Source organism: Antechinus flavipes, chromosome 2, assembly GCF_016432865.1.
Source record: "Antechinus flavipes isolate AdamAnt ecotype Samford, QLD, Australia chromosome 2, AdamAnt_v2, whole genome shotgun sequence".
Taxonomy (NCBI): domain Eukaryota; kingdom Metazoa; phylum Chordata; class Mammalia; order Dasyuromorphia; family Dasyuridae; genus Antechinus; species Antechinus flavipes.
In genome coordinates this window covers 423,991,911-424,013,679 of record NC_067399.1, presented here as the reverse complement: position 1 = coordinate 424,013,679, position 21,769 = coordinate 423,991,911, and the positions used below count along the sequence as shown (strand labels likewise).

At 35.0% G+C, this 21,769-nt stretch overlaps 1 protein-coding gene across 1 annotated transcript in view; it reads right to left on the bottom strand.

The window, feature by feature from the left end:
- RANBP17 (RAN binding protein 17) overlaps positions 1 to 21,769 on the bottom strand; it is a 356,591-nt gene that overhangs the window by 243,829 nt on the left and 90,993 nt on the right. The window lies entirely within an intron of this gene.

Sequence of the window (21,769 nt, the reverse complement as noted above, 5' to 3'; positions counted from 1 at the left end):
CAAAGTGGAGATTTCCAATAAGGCTTTCAAAATATGACATTTCTTTTAAGAATGTGACCTGAAAAAGACCCAATGTGAACAGTTCTTTCCACTTTTAGCTCGTTAGTTTCAGAATGTGTTACCGTCACAGTTCTCTCTCTTAAAGTGTGTCTGCACTGAACTGGAAGAAATCACTGAAAAGTGAACATTGGTCAAATAACAAATACTTTAAAAACTAAGATTACATATATATGTATATATGTTTACATTCAAGTCCATACTCCGATACTAATTAGCTATGTGATTGTGGGCAAGTCATTTATCCTCTCTGAGCTCAAGTCCAAGTAAAACAAGGAAAATACTTATATTACTTACCTTGAAAGGGTTGAAAGGAAAATCCTTTGTAAACCTTAAAAATCTATGGAAATATTATTTTTGTTGTTAATAAGCACTTAGGTATCTGTTTTTGATGCTCATGAGAATAGCAGGCTAGTGAGAGCTAAATTAGAAACTTTTTATGAAGGATGTATAATATATGCACAATGCATACAATAATTACAGCATTTAAAAAATAATTCCTTAGAATTAAAGCAGCATACACAGAATGGTACTGATATGTGCATCTTGGCAAAAAAGAATAAATTTTAGCTAGCCACTTGCAAACTATGCTTGTGATATACTGCTTCATAAAATAAGATACTGGCTTTGCTTATGTATAACTAAATTAACATGCCTTAATCCTAATCATTTTACTTACTAGCTATGTGATCTTAGATAAGCCACTTAACTCCTCTCAGTTTCAGCTTCTCCATATGTAAAATGAGATACTTAGATTAAACTATCACTTTTGCTCCTCTTTTGTTCAGAGAAAGACCTATGAAATTTGGTAATTCTATGATTAAATAATATTAGATAATACTCTCTAATCTTAAACAGATGATATTTTAAAAGACAAAGGCTATAGCGCTATTTAAAAAACACATACACAGAAATATGTCCTACAGAACTATGAAAGAGAAAGGATATAACAAAATGTCTAATGATCTTCAGCCCTTCAAATGTAAGGTATTCTTTCTTCTAAAAGTCTATTTTATATGCAGCTTTCTTTTTTAGCTGAATGAATCAGTCTTTCTATACTTAAAACATTCAATATAAAGAGAAATTTATAACCTTCAAAGGGATCATTCTTATTACTAAAATGCTGCCAAAGTTAAAAGATATTTCCATGAACTCATACATCTTATACTGTATCATCTTAAAAAAACAAAAACAAAAACAAAAAACTTTTCTGAAGGGTTCTCACTTAATCCCTACATATATATGTGTGTGAATGTGTGTGTGTGTGTGTGTATGTATATGTGTGTGTGTGTGTGTGTGTGTGTGTATAAATGTATATAAAGGTCTTTACTTATTTTATGAGCCAAAATTTCCATCACAATTTTCTTTATCCTCTCTTGCTCCTAAAATGTTCACTGTACTTGTTTTTGCAGCCTCTCAAGCAGGGAACATTTTTTTCCTTAACAAAATAATTATTGCTGTAATAATCTGTAATTATGGTTTATAACTGCAATAATCCCAAAGAAATCAGTCATTACCATAGATCACAAGTAATCGTTAACTACTGTTAATGACCTATTTCTTGGGGATTATTGTTTTAGTAAACCATGACCGTATCACTGCAGATATGGAGGAGCAAGACAATATAATACAAATGAGATCATAATATAATAATAAACTTATTTTGTAACATTAAAAGCCATTAAGCATCTAAATTAAAGTACATATAACGAGGGGATATAATTTTCATTGTTCAACACTAACTGAAGTGTTTAGCCTGCACAAAAGAAATTGAATACTACTACATGGTAATACGAATTAAAGCTACATTAAATATTTGCTAACACAAAATAATTTCAAAGGATTGATCAGAACACAGATTTCCCAAATAAAAGTACTAATGACTTTATGGGGTCCCCCAATTAACTTTCTGACTAGACACAGAGTAAAATCCAATTCTAATTAAAAAAAAAAAAAAGTTCCTAGAATGTATTCTTTTCCTCTTCCTCTTTTTCTCTTCCCCCACTGACATATAAAAGGAGTTATTGTTAAGAACCTCAACAATGAGGATTTGGATCACTATAGTTAAAAAGTGAATCCCTAAAATGTTGTATGTAGAATTAATCATATTTTTAACATTCTACAAAATTTAGAATTTTAGGTCTTGGAAAGGACCTTAGAAATCATGTGATGTAGCAAAGAGGAATTAAATAACTTGTCCATGTACATAGACGATTAGTTGCAAGGTTTAATCTCCAAGACCAGCCTTTCCACTATTCCATGAACTTCCAAAAAGGTTCTTTTGGAAAGTAAAGATTTTTTTTTTCTATAAAGTAAATAATCATTCCCTAAGTTATCTTCAATTGAATTCATTCATCAAGCATATGTTAGATGCCTTTTATGTGCCAGCCACCACTTTACATAGTGTGGATGCAAATACAAAGTGAAAATGGTCTCTGTCCTCACCCTTCTATTACAGGAAACAACATGTAGGCAGACCAACAGTAAAAAAAGACCACCCTAATTTCCTTTTTTGATAAGTTGGTCAATAAAAGGGAAGGTATAAATATATTGTACCTGGATTTCAGCAAAATATTTGATCAAATTTTTTGTGAATAAAATGTAGAATTTTAGGTTGGATGATAGAATAGTTAGGGTTACTGACTAGACTCCAAAAGTGTGATTCATGCATGGATCTACGTAAACTTGGAATGAGATCTTGCACCTGTGTTTTGTTGTATAAAGACATAAAATGACATGTATATAGATGATCAAGATGTGTCTAATGACAGAAATGGGATCCAAAGAGATCTCAATCAGTTAAAAGACTGGTCTAAATATAAAGTGATGAAGTTTAATAGACATAAATATAAAGACTTGGGAGAGAATGGAGAAGAAGAAATGAAAGTTGTATTTATGTATCTGAAGAGCTGTGCCATGAAAGAAGGATAAGGTTTGATCTACTTGGCCCCAGAGGGCAGAACTATGAGTAATGTGCAGACATCATAAAGAAAATCATAAATTTAGATTTATAAAAGGAAACATTTTCTAATAATTAGGGTTAAACAAAAGCAGATTAGGTTGCTTTAGTATAATGGATTTGCCATTCTTTGGAGTTCTTCAAGAAAAGACTAGACAACCACTCTACAGTAGAAAAAATTCAAATTCAAATACATAGTGGACTAGATGGTGTCTTAAGTCCATTCCAATTCTGTAATGTTCTTGGTAGGTTTTCTGGAGGTCTTGGAGCAACCTTCCTTTCAGTAGATTAATCACCACAAGAATAGCCAGGTTTTAAAGTCCAAATACTTTATTATCTCCTTCACAATTTAGTTTCCTTGCTTGGGGCCCAGCTAGCTTTCTTAGAAGCCTTCCAAAGTCTTGGTTTCAGTGGAGAAACTAAGGAGGAGAGCCTGCCACCACTGTAGTGTGAGATATAGTGAATGAATCTGGCTCTCAGTCTCTGTTGGCTGTTACATATTCTATTATAATTACATTATCGTAGGTGTGAATCTTATAAAACTATATTAAGAACTAAGTACATGTACTGAACTAGAGAACTATTAATCACCATGCTAAACTAGATAACCACTGTATCATTAATTCCAGTGACTTAACACCTTGTAAGAATCCTTGTTTCAAGTTCAGAGTTATGGCTCATAACACAATTCTGTTATTCTTCATACTTGGATACAAAAATCGATTGCAAAACACAGGATGGATTCCCTCAATCAAAAAACTCCAGGGAAGACCAAGATGGTGGAGTAGAGAAGTACTCAACCAAGCTCTCCCAAATTTCTTTCCAAACTTGTAATGTCCTGGTACATAAGTGGTCATGCCCTCCCTAACTTCTCAGAAAGGGGGGTGAAAACACCAAAAATGGAGGTGATCACATCCTCCCTGATGTGTCAGGAAGGGAGATGAAAACACAAAAGAGAAATGGGGAGTTAAACCAGATTTTGTTAGCAGGTTTCTGAAATATATCTCGAAACAGGTATACATAGATCCATCAGCATGGCTGGTATTACACAAGCACATAGTAATATAACTCAGGCTAGTAGTGATGTAACAAACAACATGAATCAACATGAGGAATTATACACATCCATAAGTCCTAGAAATAATCCCAAACCAATCTATTGTCCATTATTTCATGTGGCAGGGAATCCAATAGTTCCTGCAAGTTTTTGAAGTCCTACAATAGTCTCATCAAGTGTCAGGGAATCCAATGATTCCTGCATATTTGGAAGTTCTGTAACAGTTTTATCAATAATTTTTGATGTTCATAAGTCAATTGCCATGCACATTGGGTTAACAGCCATGCTTTTTCAGGGGCACATGTATTCAGAGATGGAATCACCCCATGTTTCTTGAGTTTTCTCCTTGGTTTCAAGGTTTTTCTCTTTTTCTTTCTCTCTCAAGGTGCTTGTTGGCACCATCTGATTCCTTCTCTATCTGTAGAGATACAAGCAAACCTGTCCCCCAAGCAGTTAATCTATCTGGTCCCTTCCATTCACCACTTTTTGGTGATTCTCTAAATCACCTGGTGATTATATTGGAACTGCTTGCATTGGACACTGCCCTTCTTTCGGGTTATAAAAACTGTATTCTCTCCAATTACAATTCCTTTTTCCCATCTGATTGCTTTTTGGCTGATTGAGCATATCAGAGTACTGAACTTCTAAAGACTCTCTGGGTATAACCTCGGCTGCCATCATGCCCCAACTGTTTTTTGCCTGGGGTTGTGGAGCTGAGCCCCACCCCATTTCCCTGGGTCAATTTACATTCTGATGTCTATTGGGGCCCTGGAGGTGAGCCCTGCTTCCCATTTCCCTGAGTTAGTCTACATTCTGGTAACCAGTGGAAGCCTCTGTTGCAGATTGGACATGGATTTTGGGTCTTGTCTTCTCACTCTATCTCTATGCCAACATTGAGCTTTCAGATGCCCTACTTTACCACATTGAAAGCACTGATGAGTCTCTTTAGAAGTCCCTTGCAAGAGGGACCCTGTCTTCCCATGTTCTGCATCATAGCCTATAAAAGGCATTTGTGCCCACTGTGGCACAGCATCTTATGATCTCCTCTGAAGGAGCATCCTTGTGTAATCTTATTATAATTCTTCTACAAACCTCATTAGCATTTTCACTAGTAAGTTGTTTTATCATTATTCCTATTGCTGCATTTTCACCAATAGTTTGCATGACAGCTGTCTGCAGATGTTCCACGAAATCAGAAAAGGTTCATTTGGACCTTGCTCTATTTTTGTGAAGGCTTCCCCTCGATCTTGCTTTCCTGGGAGGGAGCCCAATGCTTGGACAGCAGTAGCAGGAGTTTGCTCATATGCTGTAAAAGAGTAATTAATCTGTGCTAAAGCATCTGCATAAGGACTTAAACCTGTTAGGTGGTCACAGGTGATTGATATATTAACTCCAGTTTGCCTATTTCATTGGGCTTGTATCCTACAGAGTTCACTATACTCCAAATGCCACAACAAGTTTTGTGCAGGTTCTAAACATGTCCTTGCTATGGATTTCCAATCACTAGGGGTAAGACTTCATAAACCAAATTACCTAATATCATCTTAACATAAGACAATGTAGCCCCATAAAGAGTGCAAGCCTTTTTCAGACCTTTGATAATTTCTAGATCAAAAGGAGTGTATCTTTTCCTTTCTTGACTTGAAGAATCAAACTCTAGAATAACAGGGTATGCGTCTATTCTTAAATCAGATATATCCTGTCCTTTTTTTAGCTTTAACTAGTTCCTTTTGTAATCTTGTCATAGGAGGTGGACAAAGCTGCTGCATGAGTGGTGCTGATTTTGTCACTGCCCTTTTCCCTCCCCCTCTTCCTTCTCCCTCCACCCATGAAGAGTTAATTGAGGGGAGAGGGTCAAGGGAAGGGGAATGTCCTAATGGCACTTAGTTCCTTAATTTCATCAGCATTGCGCTTAACTCTTTTCTTGTCTAATTCTTCATGCTTTTCAACTGTTTTATCAATATCCCCCTCCTGCTTTTTCTCCTTTTTCCTAATTCTAAAACTTATGTAATTCCTTAAAATCAATTGTATTAAGTTTATACACACACACACACACACACACACACACACACACACATATATATATATATATGTATGTATATATATGCTACTTTAGGAATTGAATCAGGACCATTTTCATTGCAATATTCACTTAGTTGCTCTCCTACTAATTTCCATTTATCTTCCTTGGAGAACCAAGGGATGTGTATTTTAATGTTTCAAAGAGTTCAATGATCTGCTTCCAAGTTACAATTAAACCTTGCTTTTTAAATTAAGCCTAACTATGCTTTCTACACGTTTCCCTTGGGATGGGGAAGGCTCTTTTCTAAGCATTTGTCCCATTTCAGTTGAAACATTAGTTTAGCCCTTACTAAAGTTTCTTTTTTGTACTCACCCTAATTTCTAGGTTACGGAGACTTTTCCACTGAATTCAGGGTCCTATCATTCTGGTCTACTGAGTGTAAATCCTTAGGCCCATGTTGGGTGCCAAAATGTAATGTCCTAGTAAGCTTTCTGGAGGGCCTTCAGACCTTGGTTTCAATGGAGAAATGCAGGAGGCAGAAGAGTCACTACAAAGGTCTCTACCTTGAAGTCTGTCTCCCCTCCCAGATATCTTAGCTCTTATATACTCTATTATAAGTAACTCATCATAGGTGTCAATCTTGTAGAATAGGTGTCAACTTACAGAACTATACTAAGTATTAGAGCATCATTATCTTAATTCTACTGAGTTAATACCTTGTTGTAGGATTAAATCAATCATATAGAGTCCCTGCCCTTTACACAAATTACTCTAAAATAATGTTTCAAATCAAATTCTAGAATGACAGAGTCAACAATAATAGGTTGAAACAATTTTCCGAGACAATTCAAGATGATAGCAGAAAACGTCTGTCTCAGGCTGTGGTGATGAGCCTTGTGAACACAGCTCAGGGAGTGCAATAGCAGTTTCTAGAGTGCTCAGCATACACTTAGGGATTGTTGGGATGGAGTCTGAAGGAGACTTCAGGGGACTCTTTGCTGGTGCTGGGTTCAAAAGGAACAACAGCACTTGTGGCCACAGGGGAGTGTCCAGGTCATAGTTCCTGCAGGGAGAGGAATGCTTTTGGTAGCTCACACTGGTGTAGGGACCCTGATCTCAATTCCAAGGCAGAAGGGACAACTAGCAATTAAGGCTGCAGAAGAGTCAGGACCTTGGTCACAGTCACAGGCCAGAAGGAATGCTCATACTGATAGCTATAGGGGAACAAGATCCTTTTCTGGGAAAAAAATCAGAGCACAAAACAGAAGAGCAATGACCACAACTCTACTTAGATCATACCATCTTGGAAATATGGGAAACCCTTCAGAGCTAGCTTTGAAAACAACAGCAAGAAAGGCCTGAAGCTTGGACAGTGTCCCTTCCATTCCAAGAGTGGAGCCCAACTTTAACATAAAGTTACAAGTTAAGGAATAAGCTATAAAGCTGAGCAAACAACAACAACAACAACAACAACAACAACAAAACTTGACCAAAACAATTTGCTATTGTGATAAGGAACATCAAGATACAAAACAAGAAGGCAATAATGTCAATAAGCAAAGCTTCAAGAAAAAAGGTGAATTGGATGCAAACCCAACAAAAATTCCTGGAAAAGCTCAAAAAGGATTTTAAAAATCAGGTAAGATGGATGGATGGAAAATTGAAAAAATAAGTGAGAGTGATACAATAAAATTATGAAAAGATAGTTAATAGCTTAGTAAAACTGACAAACATACACCCCACTACCACCATTATAACAATAACAACAAAACTGATGAAAAGAACATTTTAAAAAACAGAATTGCCCAAATGGTAAAAGAGGCATAAAAATTCAGTAGCATTCCATCATAATCATAGATCACAACTTGTTCAGTCATTCCCCAATTGATGATTATCCCCTTAATTTCCAATTCTTTGCTACCACAAAGGAGCTGCATTCAATATTATTGTATACATTTTAAAATATATTTCTGCTACAATGTTTAAGAAATGATAAGCAGGATTCTTTCAGAAAAATCCAGAAGATTTACATGAACTGATATTTTACAGAGTAAGATTAATATTATACAAAGATCAACTTGTGAATGAAAGTTATTCTTAGCAATACAAGAGTCTAAAGCAATTTTGAAGAACTTCTGATAAAAATGCTATCCACTTCCAGAAAAAGAACTGATAAGAGTCTGAATACAAATTGAAGCACATACCTTTTTTGTTTTCTTTATTATTCTGGTTTTAAATTTTAATCTGTGTTTTCTTTTGCACCACTGTTAATATGGAAATGTTTTTCATGACTGCACATGTATAATTTATGTAAATTGCTTACTTTATCAAGATGGGGAGAAGGAGACAGTTTGGAACACAGTTCCTAAAAAACAAATGCTGTTTGTTTATATGTAATTGATAAAGAAGCATAGGATGAAGGATATGACTGAACAAGTTTTGGGTACCACATATAAAAAGACATCAACAATATGAGAAGTTCAAAGGAAGGTAACCAGGATTTTGAGTGAGTGTGTGTGTATGTGTGTGTGTGCATGTGTGTGTGCACCTGCATGTGGGTGTGTATAAGAAAGTGAGAGAAAGAGAGAGAGAGAAAAGAGAAAGAGAGAATGTGTGTTTAAGAGAAAGAGTTTATAATTATCTGAAAACTGTCATACAGAAGATATTTGAAGGAATTGGGAACTGTTCCGGGTACCTGAAGGACTGTCATATTAAAAAAAGATTAGATTTGTTTTGCTTGGCCCCAGGGGACAGAACTATGAGCAATGGGGGAGGATGGCAGAGACAGATTTTGGCTTAGTATAAAGAAAAAAATTTCCAAAAATTTGTTCTGGGTTTCCTTCTTATTTATAGGTCAATGTCTTATGTGATTTTTGAAGTTCATTTTATAATTAGATGTGCCTAATAAGTGATAGGACTAAGTCTCTGTAGAAATTAATCCATTTATTTCTTATTATTTTTTGCTTGCTAAAATCAACAGTCTTAATTCTGTTCTGAAAGATTTTCTTCCTCAGTAGAAGAAAACAATTACCATAAACAGGTTATTTAAAGTCAGTGTTTTACTAATGCAGACAAGATTAGAAGGGAAGCAATAAATTGGGAAAACATTTTTACAGTCAAAAGTTCTGATAAAGGTCTCATTTCCAAAATATATAGAGAATTGATTCAAATTTATAAGAAATCAAGCCATTCTCCAACTGATAAATGGTTAAAGGATATGAACAGACAATTCTCAGACGAAGAAATTGAAATTATTTCTAGCCATATGAAAAGATGCTCCCAGTCATTATTAATCAGAGAAATACAAATTAAGACAACTCTGAGATACCACTACACATCTGTCAGATTGGCTAGAATGACAGGGAAAGATAATGCAGAATGTTGGAGGGGATGTGGGAAAAGTGGGAACTGATGCATTTTTGGTGGAATTGTGAATACATCCAGCCATTCTGGAGAGCAATTTGGAACTATGCTCAAAAAGTTATCAAACTGTGCATACCCTTTGATCCAGCAGTGTTTCTACTGGGCTTATATCCCAAAGAAATCTTAAAGAAGGGAAAGGGATCTGTATTGCATGAATGTTTGTGGCAGGTCTTTTTGTAGTGGCCAGAAACTGGAAACTGAGTGATGCCCATCAATTGGAGAATGGCTGAATAAATTGTGGTACATGAATATTATGGAATATTATTGTTTGGTAAGAAATGACCAGTAGGAGGATTTCAGAAAGGCCTGGAGAGACTTACACGAACTGATGCTGAGTGAAATGAACAGGAATAGGAGATCATTATATATTTCAACAACAATACTATATGATGATCAATTCTGATGGACGTGACCATCTTCAACAATGAGATGAACCAAATCAGTTCCAATAGAGCAGTAATGAATTGAACCCAGCTACACCCAGCGAAAGAACTCTGGGAGATGACTATGAACCATTACATAGAATTCCCAATCCCTCTATTTTTGTCTGCCTGCATTTTTGATTTCCTTCACAGGCTAATAGTACACTATTTTAAACTCTGATTCTTTTTGTATAGCAAAATAACTGTTAGGACATGTATACTTATATTGTATTTAATTTATACTGTAACATACTTAACATGTATTGGTCAACCTGCCATCGGGGGGAGGGGATGGGGTAAAGGAGGGGAAAAATTGGAACAAAAGGTTTGGCAATTGTCAATGCTGTAAAATTACCCCTGCATATAACTTGTAAATAAAAAGCTACAATAAAAAAATAAATAAAGTCAATGTTTTATAATGGACAGAGAATTAACTTCAAAGCTAGTAAGACCTGGATTCAAGTCTATTTTGTTTACTGTGTAATACTGGGCAAGTAACTTAGCCTATAATTGCACCTATAGTAAAACTGCCAAACTGTAGTGGCAGAGGAAGGTTTTGTTTTGTTTTTTTTTTAACTTGGGAGGTTCCTATAATAATAAATTCACAGGTCCAGTTCCTATCCTTGCTATTTTAGTAAACTGTAACTGCTCCTCCTTATACTTTAGAGAATAGTTTTCTTTGAAGATCATAACTGTTTAAAATTTCTCAGCTTTCTTATGAAAAGATCAGCTTTTTCCTCTTCTTAACTTCTGCAAGAGGTCCTACTGTGCAGTTTTATTTTTTCCCCATTCTCCATTCCAAGCTCAGCATCTTCTTTCTAAAAAATGGTGCTTTAAATTTAGTCTTATATCTTTTGTTTGGATTTGAATGAAAGCTTTTTATAAGAAAAAAAATGGAAGGGACAAAAAGTAATAATTGTATATAACATTAAATAATGTAACTTAGTTGTAGATCTCAAATGCATTTGGATATACAGATTTACAGTGGAGTACTTTTTCTGATGATGATTTGGTGTAGAACTATGTGAATTTGGGTAGCTTTTTACATCTTGCTTACCATTGCATGAAACACGAGTTTCGTGTGTGTGTGTGTGTGTGTGTGTGTGTGTATGTGAGAGAGAGAGAGAGAGAGAGAGAGAGAGAGAGAGAGATACTTATTTTTCAGGGGAGGTTTTTTTTTTTTTTTGAAGCTTTCACTGTAGCCAAATTTGTAATTGAAAACATTTAATTTTGTTCTGGACACATATAATAGTTAAAACATTACTGCTTATAATAGTGTTCAGAAAATTAAAATAAAATTTCCTGACAAAAATGAAAAAAAAAAATGGCATTTTTTCCAAAGTAATTCTCAGGATTACTTTACACTTATACTGATTAGGTCACCCACTCTGAAATAACAAATATTTCTCAAATTTACGGGACATCTTTAGGGAATTATGAAAAATTACTTACTATAGGGATTCCATCCAGACATTAAGAATATTTGCAAAGCATAAATGTTGCTAGGACAAAAAAGCAAGAGATTTGAGAACAAGAATAATGTAGATGTCTATTTGCTCACACTTATTAACTTATCCTCCATACTCTTGAATTCCATATATTCCTTTTTCCTTCCCCTCTTTCCATTCTTCTCTTAAGATCAAGGCTAAAAACAAATTCAGAAGCAAGAAGCAACATGTGACTTTGACTCCAAGAACAGAATCAAGAATTCCTTACCCAGCAAAACTGAGTAGCAAAGCTTCAGGGTGAAAAATGAATCTTTAAAGGTAATTGAGTACTTCCAAGCATTCCTGATGAAAAGATCAGAGCTGTGTATAAACTATGAAGTTCAAACATAGGCGTTACAAAAACAAAAAGATAAACAGAAATGAACAATGATAAAGGACTATATTCTAATATAGGGAAATGATACATGTGTTCCCTCTCAATTATCTCCAGAAGTCATAGAGGGAATCAAATTAGACAAGATCTGGTTATGTGTACATCTTGATGATTTTCAGAATAGACTAGAAGCTAAAACAGAGATCTTATTTTAATCACACCACTGCTCCTTGCTTCTGAATTTGCTCCTTTCAAGTTTAAGAGCTGAAACAGCAACTAATTTGGGAATGCCATACCTAGGCATAGATTTCCTATGTAGTATGCCCTAGATCTGTGACCTAGAAGTGGGTATGGACAAAACATTGTTATTTGATACCTGTTTTAGCACAGAACCCCAATATGTATCTTAAGGTATCCTGGGATAGTCTAGGACCTCCTCTTGCCTGGTGTACAACTTATTTGTTCTTAAGAATAATGCTTCAGCTGCAGGAAACTTTTATTCAGGACCCATCCCCCAGCACCTGCAGACTTTCCTATCTGTTTCTATATGCCAACCTGAAAATGTGGTGACTTTTTTTTTTTTAATTTTTCCATTAGGATGTGATTTGATATGTTTTCTAGAGCTGTTTGGAAGATTTAGGTGAGGAAAAAGAAGTATCACTTTACTGCTTCCTGGTTCTCTGCCCTATTGGCTCTACCTCCTTTTCTAGTGGTCTTATATATATTACTCCCCTTTGTATACTTTATAGTCCAACAATATTTCCCTACTTACTCTTCGTAAATCTCATATCTAGAACTTTATTTTGATTGGGGTCCATGTCTAGAACACATGCCCTACTTATCTCCCTTTTTGGAATTAATAGTTTCCTTCAAGGAATCTTCAAAGTTCACTATCTACATTGATGGGATTCTGATTGTTGCCACTAGCCCAAACCTGCCCTTTCCCCATCTGAATAAGAAATCTCCTTATTAGTAGTAAGTTCATTTCAAATCATTGTAAGGACGTGACTTTCCCCATATGAACCTAATTCCCATGTAAACCTTGAGAACCCAATCGAGGAAGGACATGATTCCCCCTGTGAGAACTTGACTACTCTCTCATCCCAAGAGCATATATTTTAACTCCTTCTATGAAAACCTGACCGTTCCTTGACCCATAAGAACATATATTTCAACTCTTTCCTTTTTAATCTATAAGACAGGCATGTACCACCTGTGTTTTAGCTCCAATTATATGATTCCAGGAACTCGCCACTCCTTGGAACTGTTGCTGTTGATAAGGACTGGCCCCCTTATCAATGCAACATTTGATTATAACCACCTGGAGCTCTAGTTGGTATGTCCTTGTCTTAGATGAGGTCTTCATTTGGCCCAAAGCCTTCTTTGTTTGGACTCATATAAAGAGTGGGCAAAGCTTTCTCCACTTTGAAGCCTCACCTATGGAGATGACGATCTGCCTAGGACCTTCTCGATCGAGACTCACAGGCTGAAATACCGGGGCCTCCCAGCCGTAAATTAGAGTTGAAGTTCCCTCGACCGGTGATATGATGTAACGTATTCTCTTTTTCTGCTATTCTAATCATAATTCTTATTATTCTTTGTCTTTTGTCTGTTATGTGTTATTTGCTGTATTAGTTGTTATTGCAAGCGATCTATTCCGTGCATTGTATAATTAAATTTTACTTTCACTTTAATTGAGTCCGAGAGCATCATTTTGTAGGAGCGAATCTGAACCTTTCCCTAAAATCACAAAACACCATCCCAAACCCCACAGAAATTCTCAATCATTAGTTGACAAGGTATATGTCTACATGGTCTCCAATTCCATCATCCATCATGTCTAGATATAATATACACATGAAAAAATTAAAAAGTAGCACCAATAAAATAAGACCATTTAATAAATCTTTCCCATGACATGGCACCTGAGCACTATAATTCTTTACTCTCTTTTAGGTGAACTTACGATGAAGTCAAACTAATCATAATATCATTACCATATATTAATATCACCACCTCAGTGGCTTTTCTGTATACAGATTGGGTAACCATATGTGCAGTTCCATTGAGACTTTAGAACCTCCCCATGGTAGCAAACTCCTCTTGTAACTTCAAAATCTATCTATCTTGTGATATAATCAGATTCCACAAAAATCTTTGTCTTGCTTTGTTAGGTTGTTAACTCCTGCTGACTCCTAGTAAATTCTTAAAAGGAACACAGCCTGCCCTGGGTGCATGATTTTCAATTAATCTTAATGTCTTTATTCAATTTGGAAATGGCCTAAATTCTGAATTCTTTCAAAGACAATTTTGCAGATTATCTGCTTGAACCAACAATATGAAGCCTTTTCCAAATCCTCCCAAGTACAAGTAGCCTTGCTCCTCAAATTTCCTTGTATATTTACATGCTATTTATTATTAGAATGTGAGTACCTTGAGGGCAGAGGCTGTTTCATTTTTCTCTTTATATCCCTGGTGCTCAGCACAGTACCTAGCAAACAGTATGCACTTCATGTTTGTTGAATGAGTAGCATTTTAAGTTTTTTAGGGAAAATGAAAGCTGTGCCAAAGTAAAATGTGTTTTCATCCCTTCAAGGATGTTGTAAAGGGAATTCACACTGAAGTACATACAAGTTGCCTTGGATGCCCTCTCAAGTACTTTCCAATACTTGAGAGTACATGAAATGACAGCTAGAATTTAGAATTTAGACAAGAGTTTTTATTATCCTTTTAGGCAAGATGTATTTTTTGAAGATTTGAAGGTCTTTTTTTTGTTTAAACAAACTATAGCTTATAGAACCTAATGTCCTAATTGAAGGCTACACTTACTTTGTGTCATGGTACCACAATGCACCAGTTCTCCACTTATTGCTAAAACACCAAGGCTGGTATGAATTCTAAATGAACATTAAAGATCCTAAACCAGCAATCAATATCTTTTTTTAATCACTTGTTTTAGAACAGTGGGACTATGTCATTGTGCTCTCAGATTGGAATCTGTAAACCTCTTTGTTGCAGAAATATATTGAGATTATATCAATTCTACCTTGTTTTGTCACAGAAATACTAAAGTCCTTCTTTACCAATGAGTTCTCAAAGACTGGATTTGCAAAATTGAACATAATGCCATGTGTAGAAGCACTATCTATTATGGCCAGCTTCACTAAGTTATCTAAGAAAAATGCCTTACCCTTCCATAACCATCGAAGCACTTTAGATGTCAGGTTTCTTGCCATCAGCACCTCAACAAAGGTTAGACTCTCAGATACTAAAGTCAAACCAGGAGCCAAGTAAACATTCTATGAAGAGACTAATAATGGTAATGGTGATCATAATAATTTGTATTTATATGGTATTTTAAAGTTTGCAAAATACTTTACAAATATTATTTCATCATATCCTCACAATAATCCTGGTAGATAAATATCCCCCCTCTTCAGTTAAGGAAAATGATGCAGAAAGTTAGATAACTAAAGGTTATACAGCTAATGAATGTTTGGAGCTGGATTTGAACTCAGGCCTTCCTGACTACAAGTCCAGTGCTCTATCTATTATGTTGAAGGCCGTCATCAAAAGCCCCTCAAGTGTGAGAATTCTAGTCCATTGTAATACCTAAGTTCTGGCTAGAAAATTGCTACTTCATATCTTATCTCTGAGATTCTAAGCTGCTGGTTGATTTTTTCCTGCAATCACTTCACACTCAGTTATCTCCTTTCACTTTGGCCCAAATCCTCCTTAAATCTCTATTCTGCCCTATCTTTCAATTGCACCCAGTTCTTTAATTAACACTTTTTTTTGGAAAGCTCATATTCTGTGGAAATATGTTTAACATGACTTTTCATAAATAATTCATATCAGATTGCTTGCTATCTTGGAAGGGGGAAACAAGAAAAATCTGGAGCTCAAAATCTTAAAAATATGAATGTTGAAAATTATCTTTATATGTAATTGGGGGAAAAAATACTATTAAGAAATCCTCCTGCCCTTTATACTTTCCTCAGTCGTTCGGCCACGAAAAAAAAAAAAAATGTCCCCTTCCTAGAAGATATTGCAGCTCTGTCATCTCCAGTATGCATTCTCTCATGACTCACAACACACTGAGCTGAGAGTAGACAAATTTTTTGCTTTCACTACTACATATAAAACCTTTTTATCCTATTTTCATAGAGCAAATTCTTTTTTTGAGGATCATTCAGTCTACATCATTCTACCCAAATTCTTGTTAAAGCCATCTATTAGCTTTTAGGCTATTTAGGTTTTTATGCTTTCAGTATTTAGCTTATGGTTTTCCTTTACATTGCAACCCCTGTTCATACGTTTAGGGACTTCAATTTTGTATCCTTAGATATCCTGACATCATAATTCATCAGCTTTCTTAATTCTTGTGATGTGGTATTCATTCTATCTCAGCAATGCACAAGTTTGTTTACATATAGCTGTATGTGATCGCTCTTATTAGAGACTGTGAACTCCTAAGAACAGAGATTGTCTTTTACTTTTCTTTGAATCTACAGGATGTAATACAGTGTTTGTCATATAGTAGGAGTTTAATAAATGTTTTTTGACTGTTCTGATCCCACCATTACTCATACCTACTAAACTGCTGTGTTTCAAGCACTTTGTATCCTAGCACTTTTTCTCTGTCTCACTATTCTGCAACATCATTATGAACATAAGTAACTCTGCTTGGGGCAGAACCAAGATGGAGGAGAGGACACACGCATTTTTCTGGGTTTTCCTGCTTCCCTCACACTATTTAGAAAATTCAGCCTCTGAATTAATGCTTGACTGTCAAAACCCACAAATACTGGGAATACAACACATTACCAACATAAGATAATCTTGAAATTTGCCACAAAAGGTAGGGAGAGAACAGGGCCAGGCCAGGCACAGACTCAGGTAAGTAGGCAGTAAGAACACGGAGAACAGCTCATAGTGAGAAGACTAGAGGGGGGTTGGGTATAGTCTTAGCCTCAGAAAATCTTTGAGGAGAACTCTACCACAGTGTGAGCTACTCTACCCTGGAAGAAAGCCAGTAGATCAGTGGAGAAGCTATAAAGACAGGAGGTAAAGACTATAACTCCAAAATGCTAGAGTCTCTTGGGACATGGCCACACCCAACCAGCAGCAGGAGGAACTCAGCACAATCTCAGCCTGCAACCACTAATTCCAGCGCAGCCATTGCTGTCCCACTACCGCTTCCTGTTGTCTGTAGAGGCAACTTGGAAATACCCCACTGCCCCATAAGTAGACCACAACGTTTTTTTGCTTTTTGTTTTTAAAATGAGTAAAAAAAGCAAAGTGGGCTCTAACTACAGATCGCTTCTATACAGATAGAGAGCAGATTTCAAACCTTGAGGAGACTAAAAACAGCTGTCTCTAGATGAAAACCTAAAGGTAGATATGATCTGATCCCCATCACATAAGGCTCTCATAGAAGAAATTAAAAAGACTCTTAAAAGAGACCTAGAAGAAAAATGGGGAAAGGAAAGGGAAACTTTGCAAGAGGGGCTGGATAAGGCATGTAACTCATTAAAAGATAGAGTGGATAAAGAAATCAGCTCCCTGAAAAACAGAATTAGTGAACTGGAAAAAGAAAATAACTCCTAAAAAAATAAAACGGGTGAAACGGAAAAAAATTCCATAGATCCAAACAACTCATTTAAAAACTCAATTGGACAATTACAAAAAGAAATTTAAAAAAGTAAATGAAGAAAATAATTCATTAAAAATCAGAATTTAAAAATGGAAATGAATTTGAGGAGACACCAAGAATCAGTCAAGCAAAATCAAAAAAAGGAAAAAATAGAAAAAATGTTAAATACTTACTTGGGAAAACAGATCTAGGAGAAATAATCTAAGGATTATTGGACTCCCTGAAAATCATGATGAAAAAAAGAGCCTAGACACTATTTTTCAGGAAATCATCAAAGAGAACTGCCCAGATGTCATAGAATCAGAAGGTAAAATCGACATTGAAAGAATTCACTAATCACCTAGATCCCAAAACTAAAACTCCAAGAAATATTGTGGCTAAATTCCAGAACTATCAGACCAAGGAAAAAATACTTCAAGCAGCCAGAAAAAAAAAAAGTCAACTACTGAGGAGCCACAATAAGGGTTACTCAGGATCTAGCAGTGTCCTCATTAAAGAATTGAAGGGCCTGAAATCTGATATTCTGAAAGGCAAAGAAACTTGGTATACAGCCAAGAATAACTTACCCAGCCAAACTGAGGATTTTATTCCAGTGAAGAAGATGGACATTCAATGAAATAGGTGAATTCCATTTCTGACGAAAAAAAACCAGAGCTAAACAAAAAATTTGACCTCCAAATACAGGAGTCAAGAGAAGCATAAAAAGAATTCTTGAGAACTGTATTTCTGTTAATGGGTATACATAAAGAGTAGATAAATAATTTGGTTTACTGTTATAATATAAAAAAGGATCTAGGGGTAGAAAGGAAATTGTACCAGAAAAAGGGAAAAGTGGAGGTGCTACATTTCATGAAGAGGCAAAGGAAACCTATTATATCTGAGGGAAAGAAGAAAGGGGGACGATCATAGTGTGAATCTTACTCTCATCAGAACTGGCTCAAAGAGAAAATATTAGATATATTCGGTTCACAGAGCAACTTCTCCCATCTCATTGAAAAATGGGAGGGGAAAAGCGAAAAGGGAAGGGGTAGGATAAATAGAAGGGAATATATAAATTGAAAGGGAAAGGTTTAAGAAAAGGGGAGGAACTTAAAGGGAGAGAGAGGGATCCTAAAGAGGGAGGGTTGCACGAGGCAAGTGGTACATATAAATTTAATACTGGGGAGGGGGGTATGGGAAAAAGGAAAGAGAAAAGCATAATCTGGGGTTAAGATGTCAGGAAATACTGATTAGTAATTTTAACCACAAATGTAAATGGGATAAACTCCCCCATAAAGCAGAGGCGGGTAGCAGATTGGAGTAGAAGCCAGAATCCTACAATATGTTGTTTATAGGAAACATAGTCGAAGCAGGGCAATACATACAGAGTAAAGGTAAAAGGCTGGAGCAGAATCTACTATGCTTCAGGTGAAGTCAAAAAAGCAGGGTAACCATCCTGATCTCAGATCAAGCAAAAGCAAAAATTGATCTAATTAAAAGAGATAAGGAAGGGCACTTATCTTCCTAAAGGGTAGCATAGATAATGACGCAATATTAAATATTATGCACCAAGTGGTATAGCATCTAAATTCCTAAAGGATAAGTTAAGAGAACTACAAGAAGAAACAGAGAGCAAAACTATAATAATGGGCACTCTCAACCTTGCACTCTCAGAACCAGATAAAGCAAACTACAAAATAAATAAGAAAGAAGTTATAGAGGTAAATAGAACACTAGAAAAGTTAGGTATGCTAGACCTTTGGAGAAAACTAAATGGAGACAGAAAGGAGTACACTTTCTTCTCGGCAGTTCATGGAATCTCTACAAAAACTGACCATATATTAGGACATAAAAATGCAGAAAGGAAGAAATAGTAAATGCATCTTTTTCAGATCATGATATAATAAAAATTACATTCAATAAAAAATCCAGGGGAAAATAGACCAAAAAGTAATTGGAAACTAAATAATCTCATCCTAAAGAATGAATGGGTGAAACAGCAAACCATAGACATAATAATTTCACCCAAGAGAATGACAATAATGAGATGACATACCAAAATATGTGGGATGCAGCCAAAGCAGTAATAAGGGGAAAATTTCTATCTCTAGGGCTTATTTGCATAAAATAGAGAAAGAGAAAATCAATTAATTAGGCTTATAACTAAAAAATCTAGAAAAAGATCAAATTAAAAACCCCCAATCAAACACTAAACTTGAAATTCTAAAAATAAAAGGAGAGATTAATTAAAAGTTAAAAAAAATTATTGAATAAATAAATAAAACTAGGAATTGGTTCTGTGGGAAAAAAACAAAACAAAATAGATAAACCCTTGGTAAATTTTATTAGAAAAAGGAAAGAGGAAAATCAAATTGTTAGTCTTAAAATTGAAAAAGGAGAACTTTCCACTAATGAAGAGGAAATTAGAGCAATAATTAGGAGTTACTTTGCCCAACTTATGCCAATAAGTTTGATAACTTAAATGAAATGAATGAACACCTTCAAAAATACAGGTTGCCCAGATTAACAGAGGAAGAGTAAATTGGTTAAATAGTCCCATTTTAGAAAAAGAAAAAAACAAGCTATTAAGCAACACCCTAAGAAAAAAATTTCCAGGACCAGATGGATTTACATGTGAATTCTACCAAACATTTAAAGAACAATTAACTCCAATGCTATATAAACTATTTGAAAAAATAGGGAATGAAGGAGTCCTACCAAATTCCTTCTATGACACAGACATGGTACTGATAACTAAACCAGAAAGGACGAAAACAGAGAAAGAAAATTATAAACCAATCTCCCTAATGAACACTGATGCAAAAATCTTAAATAAAATATTAGCAAAAAGAATACAGAAAATCATCCCCAGGATAATACACCATGACCAAGTAGGATTTATACCAGGAATGCAGGGCTGGTTCAATATTAGGAAAACTATTAACATAATTGACTATATCAATAACAAATTAACAAAAACCATATGATCATCTCAATAGATGCAGAAAAAGCATTTGATAAAATCCAACATCCATTCCTATTAGGAATAAATGGACTTTTCTTTAAAATAATCAGCAGCATCTATTTAAAACCATCATTAGGCATCATATGTAATGGGGATAAACTATAACCATTCCCAATAAAATCAGGAGTGAAACAAGGTTGTCCACTATCACCATTACTATTCAATATTGGATTAGAAATGCTAGCTTAGGCAATAAAAGATGAAAAAAAGATTAAAGGAATTAGAGTTGGTAATGAGGAAACTAAATTATCACTCTTTGCAGATGATATGATGGTATACTTAGAAAACCCCAGAGATTCTACTAAAAAGCTATTAGAAATAATCTACAACTTTAGCAAAGTTGCAGGTTACAAAATAAATCCACATAAATCATCAGCATTTTTATACATCACTAACAAAATCCAACAGCAAAAGATATAAAGGGAAATTCCATTTAAAATAACTGTCTATAGTATAAAATATTTGGGAATCTATCAGCCAAGGGAAAGTCAGGAACCATATGAGCAAAACTACAAAACACTTTCCACACAAATAAAGTCAGATCTAAACAACTGGAAAAATATTAAGTGCTCTTGGATAGGTCAAGTGTATATAATAAAGATGACAATATTACCTAATCTATTTATTTAGTGCTATACCAATCAGAATCCCAAGAAACTATTTTAATAACCTAAAAAAAAAAAAAATTCATCTGGAAGAACAAAAGGTCAAGAATTTCAAGGAAACTGATGAAAAAAAAAAAATCAAATGAAGATGGCCTAGCTATACCTGATCTAAAACTATATCATAAAGCAATGGTCATCAAAACCATTTGGTATTGGCTAAGAAACAGACTAGTTGATCACTGGAATAGATTAGGTTCACAGGACAAAATAGTCAGTAACTATAGCAATTTAGTGTTTGACAAACCGAAAGACCCCAATTTTTGGATAAGAATTCACTATTTGATAAAAACTGTTGCTGGGAAAATTGTAAATTAGTATGGCAGAAACCAAGCATTGACCTACATTTAATACCATACACCAAAATAAGATCAAAATGATCTAGGCATGAAGAATGAGAAGAACATAGGATAGTTTACCTCTCAGACCTGTAAAAGAGGAAGGACTTTGTAACCAAAGAAGAAGTAGAGATCATTATTAATCACAAAATAGAAAATTTTGGTTATATCAAGTTAAAAAGCTTTTATACAAACAAAACTAAGGCAAACAAGATTAGAAGGGAAGCAACAAACTGGGAAAGCATCTTTTATAGTTAAAGGTTCTGATAAAGGCCTCATTTCAAAAATATATAGAGAATTGATTCAAATTTATAAGAAATCAGGTCATTCTTCAATTGATAAATAGT